The following is a 12,027-nucleotide window of genomic DNA, read 5'->3' as shown; positions in this document are numbered from 1 at the left end:
CCCCCGGGGCCGGCCCGGAGGCGAGGACGCTCCGGCCGGCTGAGGGGTGCGAGCCCGGCAGCCGCCCCGTCCCCGCACGCCGCCGGCGGGCACCGGGGCGGACGCTGCCCCCGGCTCCCCGCGTCCCGGCTGGCTGACTCCCCTCCTCCAAGCCCCTTCCCCTTTCTCCCTCGCCGCTTACCCCCTGCTCTGGATCCGTCCCCTCCTCCCAGCTCTTCCCCCTCCTCACAAATGGTCTCTTTTCCCCTTCTCCTTGCCTCCCGGCTGGGTGCCCGGTGCCCACGCTTCACCACCTGATGGGTTTGAGCTTACTCTGCTCTAGGCACGGGTGGGAGGTCCGGCCCCCGGGGGTTTAAGAGAGGGCCAAAGAGAAAAGGTTGACATGACTGTACCCGTTCAGTTCACACATCCCTTCACACCTGTCTTGTAACTGCAGGGGAAGCAGTGGCCTGGGTTCCTACCCAGGTCTCTGCAACCCGAGGGAGTCACCGGCACCTTCTGCAAGTGCTAAAAAGGCTTGAAACATCTGCCTCCATTCAGACCCCTCTTCATTTTGCCCTCCCTGAGGTCAGGAGCTATCCAGGGGTCACTTCCAAACCTCTGGGAAAAGCATGAATGCCTTTAGGTGACAGCTTCAAATTCATCCTCGACTGCCTGGGGCCAAGAAAGTATTCATTTTTATGGGGCTGAGTAATAAATAGGTCCTGGATGATGTTTTCTTCCATCTGATGGTGTTGAATAATAAATAAGAGCTGGGTGATGTCAACTCTATTCCAATAAAACAAAACCTCATATCAAAATAACCCACTAATATACTTTGTACTGCATTCTTTTTGGCAGTTTTCTCAGAGAAACTCAGAACTGGAAGATACTGAGAAAGGAGGACTTTCTACAGTAGATATGGGTCCTCTTGGCCTGGACAGAATGACATTGGTGCGACTCATGCCAAACTAGTACTCTGTTCTGTAAATAAAAATACATGATAACCTCCAGAAGAAGAAATGTGCCATCTTTCATAAGTTCTTAAAATTATTTCCTTCTTATTTTTAAATTGCTTCAAACTGAGAAAACAGCTTTTATGAGGAAGAAACATTTTAAGAAAGTTATGATTTTATCTGATATTTAGCTGTTTCCTTCCCAGACCTGAAGCCTGAAGGCTTGTATAGCTTCTTTCCCAGCTCTACAGCTGACCCAATAAAAGATATTGCCAAACAAACTTTACTTCTCACATGTTCCCTATATCATCAGAGCTACAACAACACTCCAACCCTACTCATTTATATATATTTGGATTGCAAGGAGTCTCAAATTTGACATCTCAGGAATCATGCAGGACGAGTTTATAAAAAAAATGGCCAAAGGTAAGTTTTAGATAGCCTGGGGACATGCACAGGTGCCACCATATGCCAGATGGATATTCTTCTTGTCAACTTTTTTTTCATTTCCTGTCCCAAAGCAGTGGGAACTTTATATATCTAGAGAGAGAGGGAGAGTGCTCTAAGAGCATTACAGACAGACGGGCTAAGCCCTTTGTTATATTAGAATATAAAATATATATACAGTAACCAAATACATATATATTTTTAATATTCTAATATAATAAAGGGCTTAGCCCGTCTGTCTGTCCATAATGCTCTTGGTTACTGAAACAACTAATCAGAGTGCTGCAAGAGCTCTACGGACAGGAGGCAGCGGCACACACCATGACAGTGGGGACAGAGGGGACAGAACAGGGGGGTGAGGCCAGTACTGCTGGCCTTGCCCCCCTCCCAAACCCCTAATTTCACCCCTAATATTGCTTCAGAGGAAGCAGAGCAGGGACGGAGTTAGGGAGCCACCTCACTTCACCCCCCAGCCCTGCTCCTTGGAGGCAGTAGAGCACCACCATGATGTCAGGGACGAGGCGGGGGGGCAAGGCCAGCAGTGCTGGCCTCACCTGGCCATGCTCCTTGGAGGTGTCAGCAGCATGGGGTGCTGACAGAGGGGGACAGGGGATGGCAGGGCAAGTTTCTTCCCCCCACCCCAGCCCTACTCCTTGGAGGTATCAGTGCAATGGGGTGTTGAAGGAAGGGGACAGAAGGGATGGCAAGGTAAGCTTCCATGCTTCCCCCCCACCCGCCTGCCCCCCCTGCCCACTTCTGGAAAGTGGCAGTGGCGTGGGGGACAGAGTTAGGGTTAGGGTTCACAAGCATCCACCCCCGCCCACCCCACCCCCCTGTCATTCTTGATGGGCAATTAGCTAGTATTTATATAGTTTGCTATGCAATGAGAAGGACAAGAGGCAGTATTTTCAAACTTGAATGGGGCCTGGTGTTTTAAAGGTGTTGAACATGTGGAGATTTCTGTTTGTGGATAATTGGCATTTATGAAAATCAGACCAGTTTTAGCTGTGTTCCTAAATTCATATTTGGGTACATTGGTAGACTCCTGGGCCCATTAATGTTAATATCAATATTCCTGTGGATAGTAACTGGGGTCAGAATTTCACCCCTAATATTGCATATAGGAGTACAACCCAGCCTTGTGTTGTGCATGTCAAGTAACATTAGGATGGATGTATATAAACATTCAGAAGCACAAGATGTTAGTTGTGGTATGCCAAGCCATACCGCAGATATACAATATGACATCATTCTATGATTGTGGAATTGCTCCATTTCTCTTGGACTAAAATTAAATCAAACTTCATACTTGCTTCTTCTCTCAAGCCCCAGCACACATGGACAGAGACAGGGGATTTTCAGGTTGCATTTCCCTTGTGTCGTCCTTTCTTTCAGACAGTTGACAATTGTCTTTATTTTGGCTCACTACCTTTCTCAAATGCTTTCTTTTTCTTTTATTCTTCCATGTGTCTATGCAGTCTTAATTCTTTCAGCGATTACTCTGAGCTCTTTGCTAGTTTTTCCCTAATCATACCTTCAGTGACTGGCTTCTTCACTATTGCCCTTGGCCTATGGGAGCTAGGAAGCAACAGATTAGGGCAGAATTGAGGAGATCCTGAATAAAGCTTGTCCAAGACTAGTTATTTGCTGAAATCCTCCCTGCTGCTCCAAGCTGACATCAGGAACCTTTCTGTGTACTTTCCATAGCTGACCTAGTGTACTTCCTCAAGTTCATGGGACTGGTCTGTCCTCACAGTCTCAAATATCTGAAAATTAACTGGTCCCTTCAGGCTTAAATACATCCATTTATCTAAATATCTGTGGCTGGCTTTTGTTCAGGTTTCCCTTTAAGCAATCTTCATCTGTTTCATGCTCTGCCTGGTATATTTTATGGTTTGTTTTATTAATAGCATCTAGATTCCATTGCCATTGTTTAAAGGATACTTTAGGGCAGCAGTTCCCAAACTGTGGGTCGTGAACCCAAATGGGATTGCAACATCAGCAGATGGGTTTGTGATAAACAGGGTTCCAGATTTTCCATTCGCTACAGAAAAACACAGCTTTTCTCCTTGCATGGAGAAGAACATGGATTGTTTCCTTTAAAGGAGAAAACCACAGATTGCTCCTTTAAAGGAGAAAAACATGGGAAAATGCAGGTTTCCCCCTGCAGGCTGGCAGTGGTGGACAGCTGTTCCCACAGCCCCCTCCAGGTAAGTTTATAAGGGCAGGGCACAAGCTACTCACTGGGGGTGGGGGCATGCTTCCTGAGATTTCTGTGTCCACAGTGGGGCACAGGGCTGCAGCAGGGCCAGACCAGCTGTGGGCAGGAGCCACCTCCACAGCCCAGTGGGTGGGACCTGGTGTGGGAGGGAGCACTGTGCCATCATGGCCACCGAGGCGAGGTGCAGCAGCAGCTCAGAGTTGTGCCCCTACTGCTGCTGGGCAGGCAGAGGAAACCCCAGCTAGGTGGCCATGGTGTGGTGCTCCCTCCTGCACTGGGTCCAGCCCACTGGGCTGCGGAGCCTCTGGGATGAAGCAGCAGGATGAAGAGCCCCAAGCCCATAGCAGGCAGCCTGTATCCACCCGCCACAAGCTCGCCTTTAGCTGTGCCTCCCATAAGGGAGAGGATGTGGTAATGGGGAGAGCCAGGTTCCATGCTCCACTTTGCTCACAGCAGCCGCCACCTCCGTGGGCAGCAGTTGGGGCTCAGATGCTGCTGGGACTATGGGCCATGGGGCACCAGGGGGGGTGTAGGAGGCTGTGGGTTGGGAGTGAGGTGCACCAGCAGGGTCAGGGGGCTCAGGATTGAAGGGCACCTGGGCTGGGTGGGAGGCTGTGGGTTGGGAGTGAAGGGCCATGTTGAGGAAATGGGGTCATAAATGGTGTTGTGCTGAGGAAAAGTTTGGGAAGCACTGCTTTAGGGGCTCTAATAACCTCGTGTATGTAGTTATTTATCCACCCATAAACATATTCAGAATTCAAAAGCAAACTTTTTGAAATATAAAATGGTCTAAAACAATATTTCAAAAATGAGGAGGGGCAAATTATGAGAAAACTAGGTTATTTTTGCAAAAACCCATCTCTAACTTAATACAGCAATGGCAACAAAACATTATCATGTCAACAAGTGTGACATAGCAAAATGGTAAATACATTCTTTGAAAATCACTTGTCTTATCAAAATCAAGCATATCCAAGCTTCAAAACCAATGAAGTCATACAATCATAAAATCATAGAAAAGTAGGTCTAGAAGGGATCTCTGGAAGTCATCTCACCCAACATCCTACCTGAGGCATGGTCACCCCATACAAATCCCTGTCTAACCTACCATTAAAACTGCACAGTAAACCCTATAGCACAACTACAAGACACAGCATGCTAACCTACTGTTGTGTTAAAGCAGGGGACAAGAGTGGTCAGTGTCAGGCTGCTATGATGGTTGTTAAAATACACTTAAGAGATCTTAGGAAGAGTGCTAGGCCCAGAACCCAATACTGAGGAAAGCAGCAAACCCTTCCCTCCAACCCCCACTCCATACCAATCTGACCCTAAAGTAAAATTCCTTCCTGACCCCAAAATGTGGTGAACAATCTGACCCTGAGCAAGAGCTAAGAACCTCTGAGTTTTAGCCCCAGCAGAAGCATTGACATATTCCAGTCAAAACCCCCAGTCCTGGCTGCCAATGCTTAGTACCCCATGCTTCTGAGGAAGTCAGGGAAAAAAACCCCCCAAATCCTGACATGTATAAGCAAAGCCCAGAAGCATAGGAAATACCTATAGCATAGCATAAGCATAATTACTCCTAGATCATCTCTTACCAATGCTTATCCAGCCTCTTCTTGAACACATTCAGTGATGGAAATTCTTCAGCTTCCCTAGGCAGTCCATTACACTGCCTCCCTGTTCCAACAGTGAAGAAGTTTTTCTTGATAGCCAAGCTAAACCTGCTTGGCTACTACTTTAAGTCATTTTTCTACATTCTGTTCTCTGTAGCAAAAAAGAAAAAGGTCATGTACAGACATTCAGTTTCTCCCAGGAAAACTGGAAAGTTGCTGCCTTCCCAGGAGAAACCATAAGTGTACATCTCATTCAAGATTTTTCTCCTGGAGTAAAAATAGTTTCTGTGGGAGAGAAATAACCGGGGAACAACTAGGGTTAAATCACTCCCAGGATTTCTCCTGGGAGACCACACATCTATATGAATCCTCTTCTGAGAGAAGCCAGAGCACAGTCCTCCAGCACCCCAGCATGCTGTCCTTCTTCCTTCTTCCCACCCCTTTCCCCCTTCCCTACACCTGTCCACTCCCACACCTCCAGCACATTGCTCACTGGATTCTGCTGTTCTGATGCAGAACACACTCCCTTTACAATCCCACATTGGGCTGCAGGGTTACATGTAGCAGGCTCACCTTTCAGAGCTTGGGATAAGTCCCAGGCTTGAGATCCTGCTGTGTTGACTGGTGAAGCCCTAAAAGAGCCCTCAGTGCTGAGCCAGGGCATGGGGAAATAGTAGTGCTGCAGTGTGAGGCCCAGCACCCAGGAACCAGCAGCTGAGAGAAGCTGAGCCCTCAGTGCCCAGAGCAGGGCACAGGGTGAGGAGGAGCCCAGTGGCGCAGGGGAGACCTGGAGAGGTATTCCAGCAGAGGAGACCCCATCGAGCTGCACCCTGCCCACTGCCACCTGAGGGAGCATGAGTCATTGGGACCTTGGGTCCCACAGGGGAAAGACTTTTGGGGTGGGCAAACCTAGAGAAGGGGCTGGGTGAGCAGCCCCCCAACCTAGTCAAGGCCCTAAAGGGAGGGGCCCCTGGTTCTCCTTGGACACCCCCAAGGGACCCTATTGGAAGGAGGACTATCTCTTGCCATGGGCCAGGGACTATATTAAGGAATAGGTATTATTAAGATTTTTCCTGTTTGCGCCTTATATTTTGTAAATTGAAATGTTGTATTGTGATGTTGTATTGTGTTGATGCTGCTGAACGTGTTTTACTATGATGGGTAAATAGTGTTATTTAGGGTGTGGCCTTGGTAATTGGTTAATGTTCACTGTGTAAATATATGTATATGATATTTAGTTTTATGATTATGTGTATTATAACTCAATAAATTGTATATAGTTAAGAACTTTGGGCTTGAGCTAACTCTATAGAGGAAAGAGGGATCTGCTCAAAATTCTGGCATTCCTCTTGCAGCACCCCCTCCTGTCTACCCATCCCATCCAACTGAGAATAGGGCACACCATTGGGTGTACCCAGGTTTCATACACAAGGAGACACTGATCAGTTTGGGTCAGCCAATCAGGGTAGCCTTCTGCACTATTGCCATTTGTCACCAGGTAGACTTGGGAGCCTTCAGAGCATCCCCCATCTGCACAGTGTCAGCACTAAAAACTTTATTCTCTGTAAGGGCTCATGATTCAAATATCTGTCAAGGCATCTCTGGGTAAGTTTTTCTGCAAGAACAAACCTGGGAGAATACTCCCAGGTTAACTGAACGTGTGAACACAACCAAAGCCTTCTCCCTCTTTGTTATGGCAGCCCTTCAGATATTTGCGGACTGCTATCATACCCCCTTTTAATCATAGAAATAGACAAGTTGTCTCATAACATCCCTCAAACTATATTTTACATTTTGTTTTAGACCAGGGGTGCTCAACACCTTGGCCCACAGGCCAGATACAACCCCTGGCACTTTGTGTTCCACTCTGCAGGACTCCCCATGAGTCCATGAGGAGCCCCATGGATGCTGGCGCTGAACACTCGATTCAGCATACAGGGCAGCATGGGGCCCAATCCCAGCAGGCAGAGCAGCAAGGAGCCCCAGAGCCTAACCCCAGCATTCAGAGGTGTCGCAGAGCTCTGGGGCCCAATCCTGGCCCAGTCTGTATATTGTCTACTTGGATTTTAAACACATCATTAAAAATAACATTTCTTTTTCATGGCTATACAGTGCTTAAGACATGGCTATTATTGTAAAAATAATATTACTAATAATGCATAATGGCTTTTTACTGATGGCTATGATCATAATAGTTCATCTTAATCTCACAAGTTTGCATTGCGTGTCTTGAAAAGGAATTTCAAGCAGAATTTCATAAGAAAGTAGGGCTAGAAGGGCCCTCACATGACCATCTAATCCAGCCCCATGATCATCCCTGACTAAACCATTTTAGTGGATTGTTTTGGGATAACTTTTTGATTCAAATGGTAGAGAGACCAGCTAGAGGGGAACTCTTCCAATAAACTGTTCTCACCTAACTTCCACAAGTTCTCATAGGACATCCACTGGCTCCAAAATTACCTCAGTCTATTTCTTCAGTACCCTAGGGTACATCCCATCTGGCCCTGATGCCTTAAAAGCATCTAGCTTTTCTAAGAAATCCCTAACATGTTTCACTACTCTAGGCTGCTTGTCTTCTGTTCTATCTTTGCTGCTAACCACATTTGTCACCTGATACCCAACAGTGGCAGGGCACCTTTGATGCCTGCCACTTTAAGAGACTGGACCAGGCTGTAGAGCAGCTTGCAGGTGGTCACATGACTGCAAGAGGGCTCCTGGATTGGAGGATGGGGCTGGGCAGCCTCAGAATAAACCCAGGCCCACAGAGCTGAGCTGACAGTTGCTGTAGGGATGCCGCTGAAGTAACGTTGCTCAGCCAGAGCTCTGCCAACACATTTTGGGGGTACCGTGTGGACAGGTTTGTGACACAAAGAACTAGATTTTTTTAAAGCATTTTAATATAAAAAGTAACCTAACCACAACTCCTCATGTTGGATATTGATATGGCTGCTGCTGTGGTTGGATCCAAAAACTCACCATGTCTGTTTTTAAGCCCAAAGAGCCTGATAATGGTTAGTCAAGCATTGGAACAGACTACCTAGAGAAACTGTGGAATCTCCATTCCTGGCAACTTCAAGAGCAGGTTCAACAGACATTTGGCTGGGATGGTTTGGTCAGGAATGATCCTAATGTGAGTCAGAGGCTGGACTAGATAGATTATTAGTTGATGTGACTACTTGAAAAAGGAGGGTGTTATGACTGGAGTGTCACATGGAGGGTTACAATCTGTTTTGGAAGGAAAGGGTTGAGAAATGCATACACTTGTTCCTCCTCAGGAAGAGGAGGTGGATAAGGCACTCTTCAAGCAGGTGAAAGCTATCCGAAAGCTGTGGAATGGTACTGATGGGAGAGTTCAATTTTCCAGATGTGCTTGAAGAACAATGCAGCCAAACAAAATGTCAAGCCAGTTTCTAACTTGTGTGGAGGACAACTCTTTGTTTCAGAAACTGGAGTATACAACAAATGCATCAGCAAAATTAGGACACTAGATTTCAAAAAGTCAGATTTCATCTGCCTCATGGAGCTAATAGGCATGGTGACATGGAGGATAGATTGAAGGATAAAGGAGGCCAGGAGGACAAGTATCTTTTAAAGGGCACAATATTAGAAGCCCAATGAGAAACTGTAAAATGCCTGAAATGCAAAAGAAAAGCATACAGGCAGTAGAAGAATGGGCACTAAGGAAGCGTACCAGGAAATAGCCAGGAGCCTGCAGGGACAAAATCAGGAAAGTAAATATAAAGAATGAGCTGCACCTAGCAAGGACAGCAAGAAAGGTTCGAAAAGTATGTTGGCCAGAAAAGAAGAACCAAAGAAGCTGTGTTAACTAGCCAGGGGAACACTTAACCAAAGATACAAGGAAAGCAGAGCTCCTCAAGAGCTACTTTGCCTCAAGTCTCCACAAAAATAATAAGTTACATCCAGACACCTAATAGGTATTATTTGAATGAGGATGGGACCAAGCTGAGGGAGGAGATGTTGTTGTGTCTGAATGAATTCAAATCAGCAGGGCGAGATGAGCTTAATCCCAAGGTCCTGGAGGAACTGACAGAAGACACCTTGGAGCTCTTGGCAATGATCTTCATAAAGTCATGGAGACAGGCCAGGTACCAGAGGACTGGAAAGAGGCCAGCATAGTGACCCTCTTTAAAAGCAAAAAGGAGGATCTGGCAAACTACGGACTGGTTAACCTCAATACCTAGGAAGTTACTGGAGCATATCCTAAGAAATGCCACTTGCACACATCTGAAGAAGGAAAGGCTGATCACAAGCAGCCAGCATGGATTTATGAAAAATAAATTGTGTCAAATAAATATGATTTCCTCTGACGAAGTAGCTATTTGGGTGGATGAAGGGAATGCTGCAGATACACTATATCTGGACTTTAGCAAGACTTTTGACAAGGTCCTACATGACTTTCTCATAAATAAATTGAGGAAATGTGGGCTAGATAAACCACTACAAGATGGATAGATATCTAGCTCAATAGCCACAAACGAATGGTAATTATTAATGGGTCTATGTCAGAACGGCGAAAGTTTCCAGTGGAGTCCCACGGGTCTATCCTGGGCTTGGAGCTCAACATGTTTGTTAATGATTTGGATCCTGGCATAGAAAGCTTCTTGAGCAAGTTTGCAAATGACACACAACTGGAAAGGATTGTAAAAAAATGTGGAAGATGCAAGAGTGATTCAGAAGGATCTTGACAGAGAGAAAAGTTGGACTAGAGCTAGAACAGTAAGGCAGTGGAACAGACTGCCCAGGGAAGTTGTAAACTCTCCATCACTGGAGGTATCAAGAAGTGGTTCAACAGCTACTGGTCAGGGATGGTCTAGGTGTAGCTATGCCTGTGTTCTACTACGGGTATTTCCCATGATTCTGGGCTTTGCTGGTTGCCACCTCCCCCTATTTTCTGCTATATGCGTCAGGATGTTTTTAAGCCGTCCCAGGGCATTGGGTGCTGGCTACATACAACCAGGGCAGTCCTCCCTCATTCTGTGCACAGCTCTACCCACTCCCCCACCCCTACAATCCTTGCCCAGGAGTTCCTGGGCAGCAACTGTTGGTGGTCCTTGTGCCCCTTTGCTTTGGTGCCCAGGGCAGTCACCCTGCTTCCCACCCCTTTCCCCCTCCCCCCTGCCCACACCCTTGCTATAGCACTGGGCTGGAGCTGTGAGACCCCACAAAGAGAAGGGGAAGGCCTGAAGAAAAGGTAAATCTGGAGGGAACTGGTCTGTTTCTGGAGAATTGCTGCTTGTGTTCTGTGTGCAATATGAGCAAAAGTGACTCCTGGCTTCAGGAGCATTGCCACAAGACATCAAAGGGGTGATGGGACTCGGGGGCCCTTGAAGGCATTTGGGAGAGTCTGTGGTGTTGTCCTGTTTTGCAGATTGCTGTGAGCTCTCAGCGCCATGGAAGAGCTAATTGAGGGGATGACAAATCCCATGTGAGCTAAATAAGGGCACCAATGCCTGTGGACTCATTGTGGGGAGCAGCAAGCCCCATGGATTCAGGGAGCAGCTAGCCCTAGGGACTTTATCACAACACAGAGAGAGAAGGATAGAGCTTTGAGAAGAGATTGATGGCCTTCAGAGATGGTATCCCAAACTGGGCCAGATCTGAGACAGTTCAGTGATGAGAAGCATGGAGAAAGATACCTAAAGCGTCCCTCCAGCAAAACTGAGAGGCAAATCCTTGATTACAATAGTAAAATCAAGGTGTGGCAAGTAAGACAGGGAGGCCAGTGGTATACCAGGATGAATAGTAAGCTGAGGTGGACTGGTGGGGGGCAGCAGACCAGTTTGATTGTCAGGCATACTACAGTGACAGATGGATATAACATTATTTACTAAATGAATACCATTTACTTTTCCTGCTCTACCTCCAAATATATTCAACTGACCAAATCAAAGGGTATTAATTAGCCTAGTGACTGGGGAAGCACCTGACTGGGTATTGCCATTATTAGAGTAGCCTAGTAGAGTTTTGGACAAGTGACAATTTCATCTGTGCCTTCTCTCAACATTTTTATGATGATCTGAACCATACTGGTACAGCTGAAGCCAATCTTTAGTCCCTGGAACACAGCTGTTGGTTAGTCTCAGCATCATAGCTCATTTGCAATGGATTGTTACCAGCTAAATAGAATGATTTTTGTCATTTCTGGCAATGGCTGAATGACATCATCAAAGATGAGCTGGGTGGGTCAAATAACCAATGCATTCTTTCTTGTGAATAATAAAGTGATAACTTCCTGTTTGAGAGATCTCTTGGAAGTCCTATCTATGTGTCAAGTTTGGCAAAAATACATGTGAGATCATTCTTCCTGGTTGCTCCTCAGCTTCGGAATTCCCTCCCCTTTGAGGCCTGTTAGAACCGGAGCTTGGACATCTTCTGAAGCATTTTAAGTTCCTTTTATTAGGCTTTTAACATATGATATAAATTTGCGAGATATTATTCAGGGAGATGTTTAAGTACTCATTGTCTTATTTGAATCTTTATGTTTATAATGTACCTTATTTTTATTTTAAACTACCCCGAGCTATTGTTGAGGGAGAATAGCATATAAATCAAATTGAATAAATACATTGTTTGAGTGAGACCAAGAGAAAGTAAAAAGTATTATAGCCCCATAACATATTCTTGTAGCAATGTAGGTCAGTTATGCACACAAGCCAATTAAATCAATATAATTGAAAATTACTTCATTAAGCAAGGGTGTTGTCACCATCAAATAATTTTTGCCTTTATACCAATGGCCTAGCCATTTTGTTCCATTGGTCTTTTGAAAACATATACTCCAATC

This window comes from Crocodylus porosus, unplaced genomic scaffold (assembly GCF_001723895.1).
Source record: "Crocodylus porosus isolate Cpor-Errol unplaced genomic scaffold, CroPor_comp1, whole genome shotgun sequence".
Classification (NCBI taxonomy): domain Eukaryota; kingdom Metazoa; phylum Chordata; order Crocodylia; family Crocodylidae; genus Crocodylus; species Crocodylus porosus.
Note: the sequence above shows the minus strand (reverse complement) of the source record.